The sequence below is a fragment of the Polypterus senegalus genome, chromosome 7 (genome assembly GCF_016835505.1).
Source record: "Polypterus senegalus isolate Bchr_013 chromosome 7, ASM1683550v1, whole genome shotgun sequence".
Lineage (NCBI taxonomy): Eukaryota > Metazoa > Chordata > Cladistia > Polypteriformes > Polypteridae > Polypterus > Polypterus senegalus.
This window is the reverse complement of record NC_053160.1, coordinates 140,272,344-140,298,417: the sequence shown is the minus strand read 5'-3', so window position 1 is coordinate 140,298,417 and position 26,074 is coordinate 140,272,344.

The window sequence follows — 26,074 nt, the reverse complement described above, 5'->3', positions numbered from 1 at the left end:
TATGATAATGATGGCAGAAATAAAAAAAAAAAATCATAAAATGAAATGTATTACCAGGAACACGACAGGGACGTAACAGCTTATTGTTCCCAGTACATCTTTATATTTACATACAGTAGCATGTTCATTGTTTACACATTGTTGAATTTGTGAAAGTATTCGGTTAAAGTACCACTTCTGGTTGCTGGAAGTGGCCCAAAAGTTGATAGCATTCCTTATTTTTTATATAAAGAAGGTGTACAAAATCTCATTGACCTAGTTAAAGCGTTTTCGAGTTATTGTGATTACACCCAGTCACATATAATTTCAAAAATTTTATTTTTGGATTCAGCAAGGTTATTAAACGTCAAGATTCATCAAAATCTTGAGATTGAATTTTTTCACGATTCCTGTACTTTCTCTATACTATGTATACAAGAACGTAAAAAAAATAAACAAAAACTTGATTATGACATGTTGGTCATTTTTATGAACTGCTTAATGCAGTTCTAGGGTTGAAGAAAACTGACTTTAATACCCTGGCTACATTCATCTTGCAAAATCACCTTACTAGTTAAACAGGACACTAGCACAAAAATTATTTTGAACTTTTTGAAAAAATGTTTTTCTAACATTTGAGTAACTTAAAGTCTTTAGAGGTTTTAGACATATTTGGCCTGTGTGATCGTGACATGTTTGGATTTTAAGTCTATTTGGACTTCCCAAATGCCGGTTAGTTAAAAGAATTAAGTACACTATAGCATACCTCTCCTTCTAAATATTTTTAAATGCTTTCATGTTTATATTAAGTTAGTTTCATTCACATTTATGACATTTATATATTTCAGCCATTAATTTAAGTTTAAATACTTAAATACTTAAATTCGCTTTTTTTAATTGTTTTCTACTCTGTTCATTATAGAGTGTTCTTTTAAGTGCTGGTAAAACTGTACCCATTTGGTAACAATTTGAGAGGTATCTAATTATAGCGTACTCGTATAGCAAATAATAACTTAATAATACAGTTCACTAATCCATCACTCCATCCTCTTTCTAAACTGCTTATGCAGTCTAGGGTTGCCTTTCATAGTGCTAAATTATTTGTAGTGTAGCAACATACAGTACGTAAGAAAAGATGTTTCATTCTTATCCCCCAACTAATTGCACACTTAATTACAGCTTATTTTACATTAAGTTAGACATAAATTGCATGGTAGAAACATTAGTTAAATTATGTAAGTTCTCCGTATATTTTACACAATGTAAAGAATGACTAAGGATTTTACTAAAGCCTTAATATTCAAAAGCAGGTGAAAGTCTTAAAAACTTTTACAAAGATGCATGTAAACAAAGAAAGGACAGGATTAAGCTATTTTATGAAATGTTTGTGCAAGACCACACTTAGGATATTGTAGTTAGTTTTGTCTCCATAAAATAACTTGAACATAACAGTATTAAAAAGTAAAGGCCGGAGGAATCAGTGCTTATGCACTTAGCAATGCCCCTTTTTGCCAAGAAAATTCTCGTCTGTCTCATCTGTCTTCTACTAGGTAGCATATTTGATCTGGCTCAACAAATGAAAAATCAGTTCCTTTTTCGGAAGCCTCTACTTGTCTTTATTATTTGATTCTTTAGCATCTTTGAATCTTCACTTCATTATTTTGACTCTTGGCTTTTGGACTTGTTTTTTGAACAATTTGCTGTCAACTACAGTTTTAATTAACCCTTGTGCTTGTATTTGCCTTTGTTTGAATGCAGATGTCTAACAATTCTGACTCTGATTATTGATGAGCTGCCCAATTAGGATCAACAGAAGAGCACAAACAGACTTGTCAGTACAAAAGATTGCCTGTTATTTAGCACAATTTTAGAACATTGTGGGGCTATTAACCTTGACATAGTATTGACCTCAGAAGCTATGTATGACTGACTGTCATATTCTGGTCTGAAGATGTCTTAGTTATATACCAAGAGTTGAGGTAAAGTAAATTATTAGCGGGGATCGCTGTAATTTTAGTTCTCTCTGAATCTTTCATGTCAGTAACTTTTTATGGACTGCATGCTCACGTATCAGTAAAGATTACAGAGCCTTTTATCACCTATAAAAAGTCGAAAAAATAATCTCAGGTTAAACTAGTCCTGACATGTCATGACGAATTGACATGTCAGTAATATTTCATCATTTCTTGTGAAAACAGCATTTTTCCCAGGATTTTAGGTTTTCATGGATAAAATGGAAGCCGCTGGAGAACTTGTCAATACTATGTGTAACCCACATTGAGCCACTTCAAAATGATTCATAAAATGTCGGTGAAGTGGATGAGTTTGTGAATAATGGAGCTCCAAACACAGAATTCTTATTAGCAGAATCATGCTTGTGGCATTGTTAAGTACAGCAAACCTCTTGAATATTCTAGAAGTAATGTTTGACAAGACCACTTGTTATCATGGTTTAATCAATAAATAATGAATACATACATTACGTGGCTGTTTTGAGATGACGACATTGCATAACCATGAAAAATGAACCCATCTCTCTAATTGTTCAAGGCATATTTTATCCATGGTAAAAATTACCCATGTTGGGTGGTAATAGAGACTTTACAGACATATGTCCTGAAAGATTATTCCATCCAAACGGAATTAAGTCTCTCAAAATATATTTCTAAAAGAGTACAGTAAAACCTAGTTTTTTATAACAAAAACAGCCAAGTGACATGGGAGATAAATATAAATATTGTATACAGTACTAATTTACATGAGAAAACTCCATAAATAAATTGCTTAATGTTGTGACAATGTGAAAAGCTAATGCTTATGTCAAGAACATGCATGAGTCATTAAGAAGAGCATCAATTAAATTTTGAGAACCGCTATACGCAAGGTTATATTTCTTTCACGTCTCTCTCGAATATGCGCATCTCTCAAAGGGAAAGAGAATGAAGTCAAGACATTGTAAATGTCTTCTAACTTGAGGTGTTGCTTGGTTCTTTAGGCATGAAACCAGATGGACATTAAAAGGTGTTTGGTTTAGCAGGATATTTGGCTTCCTGGATTAATGGTTTGATTTTCTTGTGAAAGAATACATTTGACAAGACTTTTAATCCACCATTATCTGAATGTCCTCTCATCACTTCCTTTTACTCCAGATTTTACTCTGCATGTAGTATAACCTTTTAGGTAGGGAGCAGATTTGGTAAAATCAGGGTTGTATATTAGGTATAAAACCAGCCCTGGCCCATTAGTAATTCTGTGATGCTCAGTAAATTTCCTAACTATATCATTTGTGACATGCATTTCTGTTTTCAAACATGGTGAGGCTCACCATTTCAGGCATTTACTGTATGTGTTTCAATGAATTCGCTGTTATCTTACTTGTCAAATGATTTAAACATTTTTAAAGTTTTCAATAAAATCCAATTTGTAAGTCTGTGAGTGGTAAACTCACCTATCATTTGGGCAGACATGCTTCTTCAGTATCAACTAGATATACAAATCTAAATACAGCCGTCTTTTGTGTAGTGAAGCATTGAAGCATAAACAGAGCAGTATATTTGGAATCCCTACAGACTTGATATGATCAATAAAGCTAGAAAATAAGAGCAAACATATAAATATGAAGAGTTTCTCTATGTTTTACTTAAGGGTGGGATTTTTTAAAAGTTTACTTATTATTTTAATTAAATCAACGGTACTTTGGAATGTTTTGTGTTATATTCTCCTGTCTATTGCTTAATCAGTATCAATAATTATAACATTATAGTGTATCTAATTACAGTATTAATACAGTAAGCACACAGTAATTTTGCCAGAATGTACTACAGCATTGTTAAGCAGGAATTGCTGCAAGATTAAAATGTATACACTTTATAATAAGAGACACAGTAAATGGCATATATGCATACATACAATCTCAGGTAAGCTGAATCTAATTTAAGATCATAGGATTAGTGTTAAGTATTTTCAAAATATTCTTTCGAATAAAAGTTTTTCTTGGGTGGGCTGATTAGTGTTTAAGTCTAAGGAGCAAAACTGAGATTTTTGTTAAAATACTGTAACATTGGTGCAGTTGGTAAGGCTGCTGCTATACATTTTCAGAGAATAAGGTTTGATTTCCCAACAGGGACACACAGTCCCTCTGTGTCTAAATTGTTTTTTCTCTGGGTACTATGATTTTTCTCCTTGATCCCAAATATATGTCTCTTAGGTTGAAGTCCGAGCCTGCATTGGCCCAATGTGGATGAGTGTGTCTTAAAGCAAACTGGCAGCCTGTTCAGGGTCCCAATTTTGTGTCTGATACTACTTTGATTGGCTGTGTTCTCTGAAGTGGGTTAAATGATGGAATGATAAATAAATGGAATGTAAATGTGTAAATAAGTACATTTGTATGTTTGGATTAATCTAGGTCTATAGATTTGGGCAATATACAATATGCAAGAAAGATTAACCATATATATGTTCCTGTAATTACAGTAGACAGCCGATGAAATCAAAAACTGCTAAAACCTGTACAGTTCATTTGTAAGCATCACATACAGCACCATTTCTTAGAAATCTCATTTGAAAAGCAAGCTTCTAGGGAGAAAATCCTGGTAGGACACACTGATTTCTTTTCCACCACCTTGATAGCCCAGCACTAATACTTGAGTAGAAGCCTTTTCTACATTAAAAAGAATTAAAATTGCTATGATAATTCTTCTGAAGATTTTCTAGTCCAATTTACAATGGTATGTGGCACCCCTACTATTTAAGCACACCTCCTACCTTCTCTTGTTTCTGTGGTGTTATTTCTTTAATAATGTAATGAACTGTCCTTATAGTAATAGGATACATTAGAAGATCATTACTGCCAAGACTCCAAATGTTCTCAGCCACAGCTGACTCCCACCCCACTACCCCCCTCTACTTTCACAACTCCAATAGAATGGTCTACACCTCCCTATCAATTAGGAACAATTACGGCTTTACTGCATGGATAGTAAAAAGGTTCTTAAGTTGAAGGGCATGCAAAGAAAGTGGAAAATCTGAATACTCTTTTGAAATTCAAGCTTCTCAAGTCTTCAGTAGCAGCAGCGCACACACTAAAGAAGTAACAAAAAAAAAGTAATAGAGACGCCTAGCAACTTTGAAGACAAAGTTGAAATACTCAGAGGTTATAATCCCGCTCTAGAATCAAAGATTTCGGGGGGAAGAGTATCTGTATGTATGTGATGCAGGTTTCACCTATTATAAAAGCTTTCAGGCAATTGAGAAAAGTAACAGAATATCTAGTAAATGCTTTTGTTTAAATCACAATAACAGCTGGAGTTAAAGCTGTCAAATATATTGAGATATATAATACATTATTAGAGTAACTTGGGATTTTTTTTAATTTATTGAAATTTGCAATTTCCTTTTAATAACCAATGATTGTGCTTTTTAGAATTTAAATTCCTGACACACTTTTCAGTGTTTTTTTTTACTTTGTGCACTTTTTACCTCAGGCATTGTTAACATTCAGAATAATAATTCTTTCTTTGCATTTATATAGCGCTTTTCTCACTACTCAAATCACTCAGCAATTGCTGGTTAAGGGCCTTGCTCAAGGGCACAACAGAAGAGTCCCTTTTGGCAATTACGGGAATCGAACCGGCAACCTTCCGATTGCCAGTGCAGATCCCTAGCCTCAGAGCCATGAATGGTTGTGACTTTATATACGAGGGACATTCAAGAAGTTTCCACACTCTTGTTAACTCTTTATTAAGAATTTCAAAAACAAATAAGATCACTTTTCTACATAGTCACTTTTGTTTGCGATGCAATTTTCCCAGCGTCATAACAACTTTTTAATGCCCAGTTACTACTCCTCCCACTTTCACCATTTCCAACGAAAATATAAAAGTGTGGAACATCCCTCTTAGTTAGAAAAATATATTATTATTTGAAATTTATTACTCACTTTGTGAAAGATAAAAACAAACAAAAAATTATTCCTTAAATAATTGATCGGGCATAACGTAGTGGTAGTAGCAGTAGTACAGTATGTACATGTCAGTCTTCATTCATGTCAAATTGAAATGCTATGCAAGATGAAATAGTAATTTTCCATTTTTAATATTAATTATATATTAGATTTCTTGCATCAATTTGTTTATATATTATTATATTTAGACTAAGTGTCAAATGAAATGTCAACAAATCTGTTTGGCAAAAATGCCACTTCAGTAATGTTACGAGATGAAAGTGTGAAATGGTAGGTGCAGAATGGGTCTTATGAGGCCCTGTAAACTAATAATAATAATAATAATAATACAGGTGGAATCCCGGTGTAATGAAATTAATGGGACCATAAAAATAATTTGTTATAACAGAAATTTTGTTATAAGGAATATGGGGAAACTCTAATCGCAGTGGTGCAAGGACAGCTCAGTAGCTGCTCTGCTGTGTCTGCTAAACAGTAAAACAAGCAACTGATTGTCCTCTGCACGTGGAGCACTGACTCAGAATCCGGCTCTGCCTGTATGATGTTGCACCTACTCTGCCCAAGACCAGAAATTTCACAACAGACTCTTTCCTTTGGTCTAACAAGAATAAGACAGCCTGTTGCAGAGTTCCTGAGACTTGGTGAAAGTATAGGCATGGCATTAAGTATTTTTTACATTGCATTATCTTCGGTGGCAATTTTTGGTCTAAAAAACGTGTTGTTATACTGAAATTTATATTTCATTGAAACAAGATCTGTTAACCATGATGTTATATGAACGTTTGTCCAGGCCAACAAATACTTTTGGTTATTGTGAAAATTGTGTTACTTTAGTATTTGCTATAACGGGATTAGACCTGTAATAATAACAGATGTATTACTATTTACAAGGTGTTTCCATCTTCTTGATAGAAGAAAAAAGTGCAAACCATCTACACAGATTGGGAACACAAATAACATGGCAGCTTCATGAAGCACGACTTCAACAAAATGTGGCTTGGCCATTGAGTGCCACATATATTGGAACTCTGTGAGTTTTTTTTCTTCACGTATTGATAGTTTGTGGCAATTTGTTGGATGCAGCATCAGTACAAAAGAAGGAAAGTTACCTCTGTAACTCTACTGCTGCTTCTCTCGTGGCTGTTATCCAGAGTGTATTATTCTATTGCTGCCAGCGCTGCTGCATGTGTGTGAAGGAAATACATACAAGCCTTTGCAACCTGTATTGGCTAATTTTGGCAATTTGTAGAACTTTATTAGTCTATTGTTTGTTTTGTTTGATGTTAATGATTGCCACTAGCAACCAGGTTTAAGAAAATGGTAACCAGTTCTTGGTGTTATGCAACCACTTTAGGAATTCATTGTTTTTATGACATGGGATCAGAACTATCTGGTTTTTGCTCATTACGTTTAATTAGCATATGACTTTACAATTGTTAGTTGGTTTTATGATTGAAATAAAATGTAAGCTCCACATGTGCTTCATGTCTTTCCTTTATGCAGTTAAAAGAAGTTACAACATTCTGTAACGACAAGCCACTTTGCAAGGGTGTATGAGCCGGGTGGAGGGACTCGAGTACAAATTAAGCTGCTATATAAACTTGAGGAGCTCAAAAAACCCGCAGAAATTGCATCCAGTAAACTATATCTGCTGTGGGGAAATCTATTGAATAAGTGAAGATGAAAGATAACCTAATACAAAATTATCCTAGAAAAAAGTCGGCAATGATGTAGTTAAAGTAAAGATGTTTGGTGCTACGAATTTGGTAAAACATTTAAGATTGCACCATACAGCGTAATACACTGAGTTACAACAGGTTTCTTTATATGAGAGCATACAGCATTCTTATGATACATTTGTTGACATCATTATGTTTGTTTCATCGAAGTACTACAATGCTAATACAATTCATTAAACATCAATACATATTTACTAGTAATAAATATGTGTCTTTTTATATGAATAAAAGATGCAAGGGTGGATATTTAGAAACCCAATAAAGGAACAAAAGAAATGCTCCTGAACATTATAAAAAAAAAAAACATAAAGCAGAAGGTGAGTAGGCAGAGATGGCACTCACAAGCGCCTTTGGAGTAAATACCTCGGAGTCCTCTGTTTGCAATTCATTCCGAGACACCGCAGGAAAGTATGGAGGAGTTTCACACTCAGAGTAATACTGTAGCATCGCAACTGCAAACCAACCAATTCTGTTGTTGATTTAATTTTAAATTTATATAGGGAGAAGATTGTTACATGTTTTTTGCTATATACAAAGTGTGTTTCTGTATAATCTATCTATATATAACAAGTACTGTGTTAAAATTATTTAAATTACTCATAATTTGTCACAATCTGTAAGGAATCTGTATATTGTTAATTATATTTTTATTATCTAGGGCTTTATGCCTTTAGGAAAACTTTTTCATTTTGTTGGGTTATGGATGGCTTACTGAAGCCAACTCTGGCTCTTTAGCCATATTTAATCAGTTTATTTTCATTAGCTGGTGCACCAAATTACACGAAAGCAAGAATATAAAACAGACTGCAAATTGGAATCATATTCAGTGCACCTAAAGTAAATTAAAGATTTGTTCTATTACAACTGGCCCTAAGTCTTTTGAAAATAACAATCTTGAACTTGATACAGTAAGACCAAAACTTAAAAGAGACAGAACGGGTGAACAACCAAGCCAAAAGCAAGCAGCGATTTGTGATATTCAATTTTAAAGGATCTGTGAACAATATGAAAATAACTGCTGTTCTGGTGGTACTTAGTATAACAGTAATGTAGGACTGAAATTCTGAATATTTTTCCCCAATATTTTTTAAACATTCATTTATGTTGCAGTTTCATTATTAGGCTGAGGTATAATTGCATAGCATGTTCATTACTCCAAATATAGGCTGTTAAAATTAGCAACCATATTTTCAGTTTCGGCAACCAAAAGCTATATACATACATATTATACAGTATATAAGTGCCAAGGAGGACGGACAGGCTTTCCAGCTGCAATGGAGAGGTTATTTCTCATCCGCCTGGGACATTATAATGTAAGGACAGCAAGAGTGGAAACACAACCTGCCGGGACACCCTGCAATCATAGTCCTAGTTGGCAACAAAAAACACTGGATGGACTGGGGGATAGTAGATGCCAGGAGCAGCTCATTCCCCAACATTGCAAGCGCCAGTGTTCCTCTGGGATGAGTCCAGTTAGGACACCCGCAGGATGGTATGGGAATTAGAGTCCGGAAACACAGCCCTGTTGGGTCCTTCAATCCCGCCAGAGGGCACTGCCAGAAGAGTACAATTCTTTTTTCATACACAACCTGGAAGTGCTCCAGATGATCAATGCTGTGATACCAGAAGAAGTTTCAGTTCTGGTTTAAAAGAAGCTTCTCAGCCTCAATTAGGAGAGTCAAGAGGCAGTGGGTGACTCTGAATAGGAGGAGCAGAAAGTGAGAAAGGGTGTTCACCTGTTTTGTAATTGTTGTCTTGTTGATTTTACACACTTGGTGTTTTGGTGTAATAAAAATCCTATATAGAGTACTGTACAATAATACAAATATAAAAAAATGAATACTCTTTGTTTCATTAGTGTTTAAACTTCAGTTACTTCTGTCTTTATTTGCAGTCTTTAATACTTCTTTTTTGATTTCTTTTAACATGTGCTGAGTCTGCCAAGGTGGTGCAGTGTTACAGCTGGTGATAATAGATGAGGGATTTAAAACCATCAGCTGGAGAGCAAACAACAAAGAAGCAAATGTAACATAAGTCACCAGATACACACCTGGAGGATAAAACTTGAAAAGTAGAACAAACACATTTCATGACTGACTTTCTTTGAGTTTATTTGATTTATTTCTACATGCATTCATTCATCAATTTTCTGATTCTTCTTTTGCCATTACCTGTGGAAGAAGGGCAATGGCCGAGATTGGTTGGAACAAATGTGCTTTACAGGACACACTAATTCACAGAGCCAGATTAGGGTTGTCAGTTATTTAAAATGGTTAGGTTTTATATAAATAAAATGTATTATTATTATTATTATTATTATTATTATTAGGTAATGAAAGAATTCTGATTTACCCAAAACAACATGTGACTTGGAGAGAATGTGTAAACTCTACATAGGTTGTGAGGAGGCAAAGAACAGCACCCAGGACTCTGGACATATGAGGCACATTGGAGACAAATTTGCTCATTTTTGATGCAAATTATGCACCCCATGTACAGGTATGTCATAAAATATTTACTGATCGCAAACCTTAACTTGCAAGGGTAAGTACAGCAGCAACACAACCTTTCACTCTTCACACCCACAGTGAATTTAATGATCTAGTTTGTTATGTTCCAGGTTTGCCACAGTTCATCTTTGTTCTTTGCAAGTGGGGAACTTATTGTTTTTGTTGTGATATAATAGATGCACTCATTTTACATGAAAGACATTTTGATGCAAAAATATGGCCTACAATGGCTCTGGTTTTTCAATACCTTCCTGAATATTGCTCAGTGCTGAAAGTACACGTTCAAGATGCTGAAATAATATTCATGAAGATCACATAGTACCCAATTAGGTCATTATATCATTTTCTGGATGTTGCCTTATGAAGCTGGTTAATAAAATTTGTGCAGGGGTGCAGTATTGGGGGGCATACTGAAGCAGAACATCATATAGTGTGCTTCACATCTATCTATATATCTATCTATCTATCTATCTATCTATCTATCTATCTATCTATTATATAGTGCATTCACATATATTCATTATATAGTACCTTTCACATATATCATCTGGTCATTCCACATGCTCTTGTGGTCCACATCATAGTGTCAATGCACATCTTGACCTGTCCAGTACCAGACCCATAGGACTAATCCAGGCTAAAATGTATATTTTCTTCATGCTGCCCAATCCGATGTCAGCTTTCCCATTCCTACTATGCTTGAAAACTTCAGTCCATGATATCCACAGTACCCTTATTCTTCCCATAACTTGCCCTATAGATGCTGAAAGGAACAGGTACACCTGCCACCCACATTTTATACTACACCTGTTTCTAAATTGCCTAATCCTCTGCCAACTTGACCAGTTACCCATTCTGCCAAAACCCACACCATAATGTCCGCACCCATCCATCTGTCTCATAACACATCTTTATCATAAGTCCAATCCAAATTTCATTCTGCCTCTGTTAATAGAGTGCCCAGTCATTGGGCATTTCCACTGTATTCCATAAATCCACATACAACAATCACTAGTCCTCTGATTTTTCTCAAGTCTTACATGCAGGTTTGCCAGGCTTACCTCACCTGGGCACAAGTGCACATTCACATTCATACACAAATTCACAGATCCCCTACATCTTAAAACATAACTCGCCCCCAACCTGTCTTGTACTACACCCATAGGACAAGTCCAGCCTGTCTTTTTCTGCCCTTATCATCAGGATACTTGTATTTCTTTGAACATAAATTTTGCCCTCCTTGCCTTCAGGCTTGAAAATTTCTCAGTTACTTTCTGCTTAAATTGAGTCATTTCACTAAGCCTGCCAAAAAATGGACTCTCATGCTATTGTCTAGATCAGCGTTTCCCAACCTTTTACAGACTCATATACATCATTTGTCATACACTTGCTCACCTGCCCAAAGGGTCGGGACTACTGGAGAAGCCAGTGAAAAAGGACCTCCGAGATCAGCATTCACAGACATGGCACTTAGTGAGCACTTTGGTGGCATCTCCAAGCTGCTTTGTCCCTTTTTCCTCCCTTCTCTGCCTCAGAGGCAACTTGTACGCCCACTCTCCAACAGCACTGTGAGGATTGTTGGCGACCACATATCCTGGGCAGATGGACTATAGCAGCCAGGAGAAACATCTAAAGTGCTCTAACATGGCGATTGCGGAGCTGCTTTTATGCCAGCTTCTCCAGGTAGTCCTTTCCCCTTCTGAAAGGTATTGACAGCCCATGGAGTTTGTCCCTTTCAGGTTCAGACCCAAGTTCACTACACTATTATTTCCATGATACACCTAGGTAGCTTTTATGGCATGCCACTGTGCCACAGCGCACTGATTGAAAAACACTGGTCTAGATGACTGCAGCTACTTTCATGCTGCTTGCATTTTTCAGAAAGATGTTTAAGGTCTCGTACCCCCTTTGGTATCCAGAACTCTTCAGTACAGGCACTTTGAAACAGCAAAGAGGGAAAGCAAAAAAAGGAGGAATTACTTACACCACATCCAGTTAGCCAACTCTGTTTGTTATAAAAAGAAGAAAAATTCAGTGTGTAAGCTTGTCTTCTTTTTTTCTTAAAATGAAACATTTTATGAAGGCGTGTTTCATTAAAGAAATAACCAAATTTTCAAAATTTCTGAAGTTCAACTTGAAGTTGTCTTCTCCTTAAAATTGGATTTTCTCATCTGTAGTTACATTAATGTTGGGTATGAACTGTGAACCAGGAATATGAACATGAAATAGTGCCCCGATGATTATGCAATCACATTAGATTAAAAAAATCTAAAACAACACTAATTCACTGCCAATAACTGTGTGAGTGTTTGAGGCACACAGAGCGGCATCCCCAGAAAAATATTAATGCATACTTTACTCTCATTTGGCTGGTGTCCTTCACTCCGGAAATATAGGAATTTGCACAGAATTGTTTTTTTTATTCACATAGAAATTCAGCAAATAGAAGTCAGAAGCAATTTTAATGGATGTTGACATGCGCTGACACCAGGCACTTTGTGCAAGTAAACAAATTTATTTCAGGATTATTTTATATTTCCTAATTAATTTAAGTAGAGTTAATATTTGGGGTTGTGGTGCCCCACAGCCCTGCATTACAAACCGCTACTGCTTATAAACCCTATAATCTGAAGTTATGCATATATCTGTCTCAGTGTACTCATCTATCCATTTCCTGCACCCACTGTAAGAGCCCTAATGGATGGACTGGCATTCCGACTGGGATGAGGGGTGATAACTGGCCATAATGGATAGACACTATACATGGAGGTGTAATCCAAGTTCTCATGGAGGTTCTCAATTATTATCCCAGTTGGGGTGAAGGATTAGTGGATGTGAAGAGCGGTTCCTTCCCCAGTACGATAAACAGCAGTGCTCATCTTGCATGGTCACAGTATGGATACCTGCAGGGTTACATGGGAGCTGTACTCCAGAAGGACAGCCTTGCCAGAGGGCACAAAAGGGAGAAGACTTTCCTGTTTTGCTTCCACAGTCCAACACAAAGGCACCTGAAATACTCCCAGGTCCAATAAAAAAGAAAAAGAAGCTGCCTCCCCTCAAATGGAAAGTCAGAGTTGGAACAATGTGGGTAAGGCTTGCTGGGGAGGAGTGGAAGGAGATTGTAATTTTGATGAACTGTGTATTATTTTTTCTCCAGCCATCTGGAGTTTTTTTGTTTTTTCTGTCCCCCCTGGCCATAGAACCTTACTCTTATTCGATGTTAATGTTGATTTATTTTGTTTTATAATTGTGTCTTTCATTTTTCTATTCTTTAATATGTAAAGCACTTTGAGCTACTGTTTGTATGAAAATGTGCTATATAAATAAATGTTGTTGTTGTTGTATCTGTTGAGAAGATTACACCTGAGAAGGTACTGTCTGTAAAAAAAAAAAAAAAGTCACATGATTTGTGCACGTGATAGTGTTCTTGTATTTTTCTGGGGTTTTGGGACTCAATGGGCCGTTCTACTGGCAACACCACATAAATCAATTTCAGGAAAAGGAGTTTATCTCAATAGCACTGGTAAAATATATTAACTTAACAGTTAAATTCAGGATCAGTAAAGCAGGAGACTCCCTTGGCAGCATCAGATGCAAGGCAAAAACCAAACCTTGCTAGAGAAGCAATCTTCTGCAGCATTCACGCATGCACACACCCACACTCAAAAGGGTCATATTTATAATGTCACGCTAACCTAACACAATTCTTTAGGAGGTGGAAGGAAAATTATACTATATGGAGAAAACCCAACACTGCCATGTGGAAAATTTGTAGACCTCACACAGACCACAACTAGGAGTGATCTTCAGACCCTTAATGCTTGATGTCTATGTCAGCAGCACTAAACTACTAAAATTATTATCAATAGAAACTTATACCTTTCAGCTTGCCATAGAGATAATATGCCTGCTGTAAGTGCGCAGGTGAACCAATTCCCACTTTATTTCCCATCATTCAATAAGAAAATATTGTCCATCACACTACAACTTTGCGGTGAACTGCTTTTACCCATACTCAGTGGCACAGCATATACAGTATATTGGTTCTCGAAAGAGGGCATCTTCAAACACATTGTTCCCTTTTTCTGGATTTGAGAATGTAAATGTTGTTCCGGATGCTTTATAGTTATAGATGACCTTCTGAATTGCATCCTAGCAATATGAAGAGTTGTCACCCACAGAGGTAGGGTAGGCAGACCAGTAGGTAATTTATTTGGAGAATTATAGCAAGAGCCAATATTGAAAGTCAGAGAAACTATTCTCGAACCTTAAATGCAAAATCATGGATATGGCCAAAAGATGATCAGCCAGAAGCTGGTTACAATAGATTTACTGACATGAAACCCATATGCAAAACTGACAGTGAAGTTAAAAGGTGAACTGCTGCAGTTGAGAAAACAGAAAAATGAAATGCTAAACTGATAATGGAGTCAACAGCACAATTGCTACAAGTCAAAAACCAAATAACTGTGAGTATGCACAAAGAAAGTTTTTTCGAGGAGTGAGTCCTCAAATCAGAGATGTAGTCAAAACTGAAGTGCAAAACTATTATTAATGCTAAATGAGAATTGCCAGCATGACCAGAAAACAAGTTACAAACCTAGATCTAGATGTGAAATTGAACAATAACTGGAGGCAAGCTGCCACAAAAATCTAGACACAAGACTATACAGAAGCCTAAACAAAAATTACTGTGAATCAAAAATCGAATGGTGTTCACCCCAAGGGATCACAGTGAATTTATTTGACAGAATCTTTAATCTTTGATCTGAATCTTTAATGCTACACTGAATGTGGCATGGGATCGTAAAGCAGAGTATCAGTTGTGTGGTACATGGTGCCTTCTGGAAGGCAACCTTTAGCCACAGTGTAGCAAGACCTAATACCATAGTCACAATATGCTGAAGTTACAAAATAACAACATGATAAACCTGAAATTGAACTATAAAACATTTTTTAAACAAAGCACTCATGTATTAATATTTCCTGAGGTTAAGGTCTTCAAAGCATGCACAATAATGCAGCAGAGAAAACATTTCTCTGGAGAAAAGGAAAATTAACAAATTGGCCCAAATCATAACAGTAAATGAATTATTTATATAACTATCCTTTTCCAAAGGAAGAGTAGCTAACAATCCATTTTTATAGGTTCATATTGTTAAGCAAGCTGAACTTGTGAAATGGCTACTTTCAGGTTCCCTTACCCCATAGATCACAGATATTACAGTGCTCAATACTCATATAACTGTTTAGTACAAATATGTGACCCGTTGTTGTTAATACCTTCCCTTCCAGTTGCTCTCAGATGTGTACCATTGTGTACCATTAGGGTCTCATTCCACTTTGAAAACAATGTGAGGCAACAAAACTGGAGTATGAAGGGTGACTGTTGCACTGTGTTTCTTAGCATTGTGTCATTTTCAGTGTTGTAAGATTCTGAGGATTGCAGTTTTAAATGACTGGCTGCCTGTCAATATCTTCAAAAATGATGTGCATGTTAGGTTAAATGGTGACTCTAAATTGGTTCAGTGTGGGTGGTGAATGTCTGGTGAGTGTATCTTGCACTTAATGATTCTTTGATGGGCCCCAACCCATCATTACTCTGAAGTGAGTACGAAAAACTGACACTCTTATTGGTTGATTCTGCTTTAATTGTGTGGTTTCCTATTAACTCACATTTTATTTTGGTTATTTCAACCTATACTTCAAACTAAAGTTTATAACAAAAAAGTTGATAAGAAAAAAAATTCTTTTGGAACATGCAGTTTCTTATAAGTGCCAATTTATATGTTTAAGTAAGTATTTGACAATACGGTCATATTCCCAAATTGTCAGCTTTTGTAACACTAGTCCCCTAGCAACATTTGCCCACACAAAAAGTATTCAGTGGTATATTATTTGATATCAAACTAGCATTCCAAAAATTAAATGAAAAAGCTGAAAATAACAAAAGCTTTTTTTTTTTTTTTTCTTTCAAAAACGTCTGGAGGATATTTGTTTTAAATTTGGCAACACACTGATAGAAATGTAGAATTATTGAAGAGACATTTACCAGCTAAATATACTTTACTTTTTTAAAACACTTTTTCCAGACATGTAAAACTTAACAAACTTAATAGCAGTTTCTACCCTGGTGCTATTAGGGCACTGAATGCCACCTAATCACCTCCAATGCAACTTGTTGATTACAGTGCAATAGATGACATCTTGTGCAGTAGTGTTTCATGTGTAGTAAGGTTTTATATTGAATGTCTGTGTTCTACCTCTTTTCTTATCTTTTCCTATCTCTTATATATATTTCTCTTCTGGTTCGTCCTGCTTCCACTTCAAAACCGGACACGCCCATTCGCAGCCGACACGGCATTTCTCGATTCCTAATAGTCCTCATCCAAACCCTTCCCCACTCTGCATGCGGGTTCTCTTCAAAACCAGTCTCACCCACACGCAGCCGACACAGCATTTCTTGATTCCTATTCGTCCTCTTCCAAACCCTTCCCCACCCTGCCTGTGGCCTCCTATACACCTTGCTATTTTCGTTATACTGCGAAAGTTGTTTCCTAAGCCTTTGTTATAAAATGAATGACAGTATCTTCTTTGTCGACAGGTTTTTGTGCAACGTCATCTCTATTCTGGGATCCGGCAACTGCCTCTCTTATATATATTTCTGTTAAAGTTCGTCCTGCTTCCTCTTCAAAACCAGTCCCACCCACACGCAGCCTGACATGACATTTCTCGATTCCTATTCATCCTCTTCCAAAGCCTTCCCCATGCTGCCTGCGGCCTCCCATACACCTTGCTATTTTCGTTATACTGCGTTGGTTGTTTCCTAAGCCTTTGTTATAAAATGAACGACAGTATCTTCTATGTTGATGAAATTTTGTACAACGTCATCTCTATTCTGGGATCCCGCAACTGCCTGTTCCTATCAGTGGGTTATTTCTTGACACAAATGGTTGACGAAGGCAATGCACTGTTTTCCATTCCTATTTTTACACCGCCTTATGCTACGCCAGCCGTCAGCTATCTAGTCCTTTTATATATCATTTACATCGCAGGGACTGCACCTAATTTTCATTGTATTTGTTACAATGACAATAAAGATATTCTGATTCTGATAATTCACTTCAAGGTTCTGGTGGTCTGGAGCCTATCTCAATAGCACTGCGCACAAGCCAGGAATGAAGACTGAAAAGGGTATCAGTTCTTCATATGCACTCACCCCACAATCACATAAGACTAATTTGGAATTACCAATCAAACTAGGACACACATTTCTCACAGCTTAAGGAGACCATTATGCTACTGTGCCACCCACATTACTCACACAACTTATAGTTTTACATATATTCCTTATGGATGGCTACATAAAGGACCACACAGATGATATCATGCTTGTCCCCGCCAACCCACAAATTAAGCAGTTACCTAATGCTGTTATTAATATTTCCCCCCACTACTCAATACAGAACCTACAACTTTAATATCTGCACACAAGCCAAAAGCTTTAACAGCTACATAATGATAGATGGCCATACAGCCAGCAATAAAATAATCTGTAGCTGTGCCCTTTCTAACCTCCACTGTTTGGATGAGAGACAAAATCAGGCAAGCTCATACCTGCTGTTTTCTAACATCCCCACACCAGGTGTGACTGATAGAAATAAATGAATGTGTGCTCTTTCACCGGAGTGAGCCTGATTAGCTTATCACTCCCACTGGGAGCCAGGAATGATAGCAAAAGAGCTACTTGAGTTCCAGCTTTGAGGATTTTGGAGCTGGAAAGAATGCTGACATGTTAGAATACATTCATTGAGTACCTGTATTTATTACATTTTACGGTACTTATGCTTGCAATTACCAATGCCTCTACTGCTGATTGACTGCATTTATGCATTTTTTGGATGTCCTGAGCAATGCCATTCTGCCAGGATTGGCCCAGCTCACCATACACATTCAATGCCAATGCCAATTGCAATTAAAACATAAAGTGTACAGTAATTGAAGACAAAGCTGCAATTTCTAGGTGGTCTCAATTAATTTGAGCCTCTCTAGGATGAACAATAAAAACATTTACATTTATTAATCAGCACAACTTTTGAGAGTAAGTGGAAGGAGATGAATTTGATAAAAACAGTCGGCATTCACTGAATTAATTGATTAACTTCCATTTGCCTATTTTGAGTAATTAGGGTAGCTGTAATTACGACTGCAATTATTCCTTTTTATGTTACTGGGTTCATGACACTAGAAGTTTGCTCTCCAGAGATGTTTTACTGCTGCCACCTGCATGGATTGCAGAAGGAAAACAAGTGGAATAGTTTGTCATAAATAATGCCAATATTGAGAAAAGCGACTCTTCAGCAGCTTAAGTCATTTAGCCCCATGATAAATATAGTTACTGTGATTCAGTCAGTCAGGCTTTATTTATACACTGTACCATTCATGGCCAGCACCATTCAAAACTGCATATGTTGTACATTGCGGTATAATATGAAATATTTGTGAAAAAACAGGCAAGTTTAATGTATCAGGGTCAAACATTAGGTCAGATCCGCTATATACCTGAACACATTGCATGCTAATAGTGAGCCATTTTATCACATTGTCATTGTTTAGCCATCATAAAAATGGAAAGAGGAATTTAAAAAAGAGTGCAAACACTAAGGCTGAAAGCAGTAAAAGGCACTTGAATAAATATGACAAAAGTCTGTTAAAATGGAAGCTATATATACTTAGTATATCAGTAACTCTAGGATTCTTAATACAAAGTATATAGTAAATATGCAGTATAGAAGCACAGCCCAGGACAAGAGATAAAATCATAGGTAGATATTCAAAGTAAGAAACCAAAAATATTAAATACAGCCAAGGCCAAAATATTAGATGTAAGCCTTAGATGACAGGTAGCAAAGAGTTAAAAGCCAGAGACTCTTTTAAATGATAAAACAAAAAATCTAGGTATCAAGTTGTATCCAATGAAGAAAACATATAATATGAAAAAAATAAATAATAAATGTATCAATTAGAGATATTAAGATCAGCAATCTAGACAGTGTTTTTAAATTATTAACTAATACATTTTATATCAAATAAATACATAAACGGCTTAACTGTACAAAATAACAAATATGTATTGTAGCATAAATACACAAAATGTGTTGAAGAAAACTCATTTGCAGAACAACCAGTCTTTACCTACACGCTACACATAAAAACAGTGTAAAATGTTATATTCACTTAAAGCAACACATACACCATCTCTGAGTTAATGTACAGTATAAAGCATTACCCATAGTGACACCATTTCTTGGAGGTCATATCTTGGGAGCGGCATTACCGTATTTTTGTGTTTGAACGAGTCTCCTTCTATAGTCTCAAACTAATGCTCTTAGGTTGATTGGCTTAGGGTTTGAATATGTATGGCACAGTGTTACATGATAGCGTGTTGCCCGTAGTTGACTTCAGTCATAAGTTTGATGCCACCAGGATAAGCCTTGACAAGTCATGTATTGGACAAAGCAAGAATAAAAATCATGTTTGGAGCATATGTAGCATTTTGAAAGAGTTAATTTTCTGAAAGATGAACTTTAAGTTTGTTTACCACCCATGAACATCCAAAGAGTTTCTAACCTACTTTCAAACCCCGTTCTTCACAAACCATCTTGGGACTATTTAAGCAGGATCCTTCTTTTCCTGACTTACAACTGTACTGACTCCCATCAACTATCAACTAGCTCAGTGGTTCTCAAAATGTGGGGCGGGGTGCAGAAGATGTACAAGGGGGGCATTGAATAAATGAACAAGACATCAAAATAAACTTTTTACATTTTTATTTCAAATTTAAATTTGCAAGTATATAATCACAACGAATGCAGTATAACTAAAGTTAAAATAAAACATTTCTAAGGCATAGATCTAATCACTAATATGTGCCTGCTTTAAAGTACACAGCCTGTTTCCAGGTTTAGTTTGATATTCGAGATAGACACTTTGAGCTCCTTTTCTATTTGAAGTTTGTTTCTATGAAGAGCCGCGCCGCTGCAGCTGTTTTTATAGTCGCATATTTTCAATCCAGAAAGTTTGAGACGTAACGGTATCGGTCGCGAACATTCAGGTAACAGTAGATCAGGTGATAATGTGGCGCGACTGCACCACATTGGCAGCGTATAGCCAATATTGCCAAATTCAGTTAAATAATTTATTGCATATTGGATTATTTTCATGATACAACTAACAGCGATATAATATTTGTCGGACGAAAATACGTTTGTCTCACGCAGATTGACTTCATCTGTGTCCTCATTTACGAGATTTTTAAAAATTAAAACATGCTTAATCGTTTCTTTACATAAACAAATTATTAAATAAGAATAAATAACTGGTTCTTTGTTTTTGGGATTAGAATTACTACCAAAAACCACACAAGGCATTTTAACAGTTATTGAAGCTCAATAAATTGTAAATACAGTATTTCATCGAAGTTAGCCGAACACATGCAAATCTTATGGAAGTAAAAATGATAGGATACCGCGACACCGCACAAGTATCATACCTCTGTTAGTTGTATCATGGGTTATTCTCATCTATCTTATATAACGCTGGGGGTGCAGAATTATTCCGGGGGGTTGGGGGCGAAATACGAACGTTTGAGAATCACTGAACTAGCTCATAGTTTATATCTAATTTTAACATTAACTATAGTACTAAGCTTCTTGTTTTTTTCATTTTTGGTCTCAGTCACCTTTGTACTTTTGTGTCAAAAAGTATGAATTATAATTTGACTTTTCACACGTAGCACTGGTTGTCTTCAAAGTACAATAATAATAATAATAACCATCTACTGTATATTTAAACCAGTGCAGTGTTTCCGGGAGTGACCGTCTCTTATGGCAGCTGTAGATGCAATGGAGGAACGAATCCTTTACAGGATGCGGGGCACACTCTTGCACACATCTATGCTTACTCATACAAAGCAAATTTAGAATTGCTAATGGTTTTAAAACTGTGAGGTAGTAGCTGTAATTAGCACACTACCATGCAGTCCATTATAATAACAGCAAGACAAATATCAATTGACTAATTCATCAATTAACTAATTGATTAACTGAAACTCTAGTTTAAAGTATTTCAATTAAAAGGTCTGATTGTGCTAATCATACCTCAGCATATCTTCACTGTTTGCTTCACAATTAATCCTGTACTGTAGACGAATATGTTTCAGCTTCTCAAGTTTTTGGCTAGATGTTTATATTAGGTAAGTTATTAGTGATTAGATTTGTAATGCATGAGTATAATTTGCCACAGGGCTGTCAGAAATGTAATGTATACACATGTATTTTAAAATCTTTGGCTCAGGATGGGATTTGTCTGCATTTCCACTCTTGGTTAGCCACAGCTGCTGGAATTCAATTTGCAGACACACCCAACAGCTCTCAGCCCTGCATCTGTTTAGAGTTGTCCACCATATTTAAGTAGTTAAGATTAATAAAAAAAAAAGAGTTTTTCAAAGTAGAAATGTAATTAATGTCAGAATAAATCATAATTTCCAGAAAGTATCTTAGGATGTTATCCGTTCATCCATTATCCAACCCGCTATATTCTAACACAGGGTCACGGGGGTCTGCTGGAGCCAATCCCAGCCAACACAGGGCTCAAGGCAAGAAACAAACCCCAGGTAGGGTACCAGCCCACCACAGGGCACACACACACACATACACCCACACACCAAGGACAACTTAGAATTGCTAATGCACCTAACCTGCATGTCTTTGGACTGTGGGAGGAAACCGGAGTACCTGGAGGAAACCCTTGCAGACACGGGGAGAACATGCAAGCTCCACGGAGGGAGGACCTGGGAAGTGAACCCAGGTCTCCTAACTGCGAGGAAGCAGCGCTACTCACTGCACCACCGTGCCGCCCCAGGATGTTATTACATTTACATTTAATATTTTAAAATATAGCATCTCTCTGAATTTGGTAGTCAGTAACCTTGGCCATCACAGTAAAAGCCGTAGCATTCAGATCAGCAAACAGGCAATATTCATAGTAAAACAACCTCTATAAAGAAAACAAATTATTTATTAGACATAGGGAGGAAACTTCATCCCAAACATAATCTATTAAATTTAATGCAAAACATGTCCCTAAGCTACTTAAAAAAGACTCCTCCTCTGCCTCTCTTTCTCTTGGATGGGGTTAGAATTCTGTTTTGTTAGGTTTTGTCTCTTTTTGTTCCTGCCTTCATTTTTTTCTTTTCATCTTTTTTATAGTTTGACTATGAAGTTATTTTTTGTATTAGTTTGATTTGATATGGAATGTTATTTTATTTAAACAATGAAAAGGTCTCCTCAGAAAGCACTGTGCACATTCATTTAGATAAGGTGTCATCAAGTAGTGGTCTGCATTGGGAGACAGACCCTATGGAAACAAAAAGATGCAACATAAAATTTGCAGACAGTTTCTTTTCACCCTCACACAAGCGAGAAGGGATGGTCAGCAAGAAATGCAGGATAACAAATCGCCTATAATGTTCAATAAGACTGCTATTGTTTTAAAAAATGAATAAAATCTACTATACTATAAAATTCTGTCTTGCTTACACATTATAAATCCAAACGTAATTCCATTATTGTGATGTTATTATTTGTGAATGCCAGGTATTCTTAAAATGGAACCAGCAGATATACAACCAAAGGAAAGGAAAATAATGCAAAACAAAAAAGGTAGTAGTAACAACAACTTTGGATTAACTAAGGAATTTTAATTTAACAGATTGTAAAACACAAATGGAAACTATTGCTATTAAGTTGATAATATCTGTGTTTATATTTTATATTCTGCTTAGTTTAATATCCATATTTTATGAGTGCTTAGTAGTAACTGTGTTGTGAATGACAGTGCAATCTCCCTTTGTTTTGGGCTTCCCCTGTTCAAACTCTAGAGATTTGTGTCTTTGCACATTGGTCTTAAAGGCCGCCATCTTTAAGATCAATGTTTGAGATGTAGAAGGTTTGGCTTGCCAGGGATAGCACAGGATGTGACTAAAAGGGAAAGAAGGAAAGAGGGTGATCCTCGTTGAGTAGGGCATCTGTAAACAAGACAATGGGCAGACATTGTTACTGTAAGTATACATAATAAGTGACTGCCAGGGTGTAGGGAGCAGCATGTAAACACAGCCAGGGTACTATTTGCTGACAGAGAGAGAGGCAACTGGGTAACTGACAGAAGATTAGGCAAACTCCTAAAACCAGGCTGGTGGCAGCTAAAGTGTCCATTATTATAATGTGCGCTTACATGGCAAACATATTACACCTTAAAAATAATGACCATCATGTAATACTCTGAACTTGCACTGAAGAACTTACCAGGGTTTTCCTTAGTTTAGACTTCCCTTTGTTAGGAATGTGATAGGACAAAATACCTATAGTAAGACCCAGTGTCAGACTGGCTTGTTTTTAATTCAACTGATATTTTATTTTCTTACTTGTGTCATCATTCTCTTGAATGTTTTATTTTATATAGAGCACAGCTTTTGATATTTTCGACTCATTGGCACTACAACTTATACAATGTTTTTGTAAAGTTCTCTTCTTTTTTTCTCTAAATATTACATTCAGGGGAAGACGTATTATGATAACAATGCTGTATCACCATCAAATTAAAAATATTTTAATTTAATATGGGTGATTTAATTATCTATTTAATTTACAATAAGACATTTGAGTGAAATATTGATCTTTCTTCTGAGTTTGGCATTTCTTACTTAATCACAAAAATGGAATTGACAGCAAATAAGAGTTAAAGTGTTAAAGGATCACCATAAATGGATTGCCTTTCAATACCAATAAGAATCTTGTGTAAAAGACTTTTGATAAAAAGTGTACCTAAACAGAGGTTGACAGTGGAGTGAATAAAAAGAAATAGTGTCAAGGAGTCAGGACTTTAGGGGGTGAACAAGACTACTTCTAAAAGGTATTAATAATAATAATTTATTATACATTTGCAACAATAGTTGACCACTGAATTGTATTCATTGTGATCTTAATTGATCTACTAGTCAGAATATTACTCAATAAATCAAGCATACCAGTTTCTAGAGATTTAGAAATCATATGTTTATAATGTGAATAATTGATTCAAAATTTACTATCAGTTTTATAAGTTGATGCTTAATATGGATAAACATAATGTAAAAAAAAAAAGATCTATTACAGTGACATCCAAAGTGAAAAATGTCATCTACTAATATCAGTCATTGTCAAATTTTGAATCTTAATTGTAATCTAGCAAAACTTATCAGCATATATAATCATTAACCTCAGAAATTATTCTTCTCTGAAAGCTAACAGTAGATTTATTAGCAAATTCTGTTAAAAATATTCACTCATCTATTAATTGTACTTCTGGTTTCCTGTAGCAAGTTGCTGGATTTACTGACTGGACCATCCTATTCTTAGAAAATTTGTCAGCTCCTGCAATGATGAACTGTATTATTTTCCTTGTTGATGATAGTAGTAATTTTTTTTATGATGAGAGTAAAATGGACATGAATAAACAAATAGTGCTAATATATTATATATTATATTTGAAGAACTTATGATCAGAAAGCGGTCTTATTAGACTTTCATATATATTTCCCTTGGTTCCTAAGAGAATAATTTAGTAAAGTATGATTAAACAAAGCAAAACTATATTTGATCAAAATGAGAAAAATTGGAAGCTAATTTGATTTTGAAAAACAAACAGGAACATAGTAACATGATTTTGTGTTTGTTCATTAAATTAAATTGCAATTGTGCGGGCTGGTCTGAATTGTAACTTAACGATACAGAAAGTTGGTGTAATGGAGTGTTTGAATGTTGCTGATAATTTTCAGTTGAATGTCAGCTCGTCTTTTCAGTAAGTAAACTGCAAACCAGAACTTTTTATAATATTATATTACCATTTTGAATGCAAATGGTAGTGAAATATTCTATTCCTGCGGTTGTGTTGCTGTTTCATTCAATTTGGAACAGTTAATATGTTGTTTTCATTGTGTTTGAAAATTGCTGTTGCTGTTACAGAAAGCAGATTAGCTACCTAGATACAAGCCAACATGATGGGCCACTACTACATCTTGAATTCAGAGTACTAGGTTTGAATCACACGTTCAGTTATGGTTGTGTGGAGTTTGCATATTTTTCCCATGTTTGCATGGGTATTTTTCTGGGTGCATCAATTTTCCTCCCACAAAAGAACCTAAGAGCTCAAGAAATTTGACAAATGAGAAGAGACTATTCAGTCCAACAAGCTTGTTTGTTTAGCTAATAGTTAAGTTGTCCAAATATCTCATCCAAACACTTCTTAAAGCTTGTCAAGGTTTCTGCTTCAATTACATGTCATGGTCGTTTTTTTCCAGATTCCCACAACACTTTCTGTAAAGAAGTGCTTACTGGCTTCAGTCTTAAGTGCATTTCCCATTTATTTCCATTGGTGTCCTCTTGTACGTGATTCGCCCTTAAGATGGAAGAATTCTGCTGGATTTACTTTTTCATTGTCTTTGAGGATTTTGAAGACTGAATTAGGTTCCCACACAGTCTCTTCTCTTCGAGACTGAACAGGATTAACTTTCTAAATCTAAAGAAGTAGGACATGTCTCCTCTGAGCTGTTTCAAGTCTTTTTTGTATTATGGTGACCAGAAATGTACACAATTCTCAAGATGTGGTCTCACAAATACATTAACATGTCTGAGCATAAAGTCCCTCAGGTTGTATTTCACAATTTTTATGATATAACCTAACATTTTATTTGCCTTTTCAATTGCTTACATAATGAAAATGATGTGACATCATAACTATCTACATCCTTTTCAGAGGTTTCTTCCTGTATGACAATGTCCTCCAGG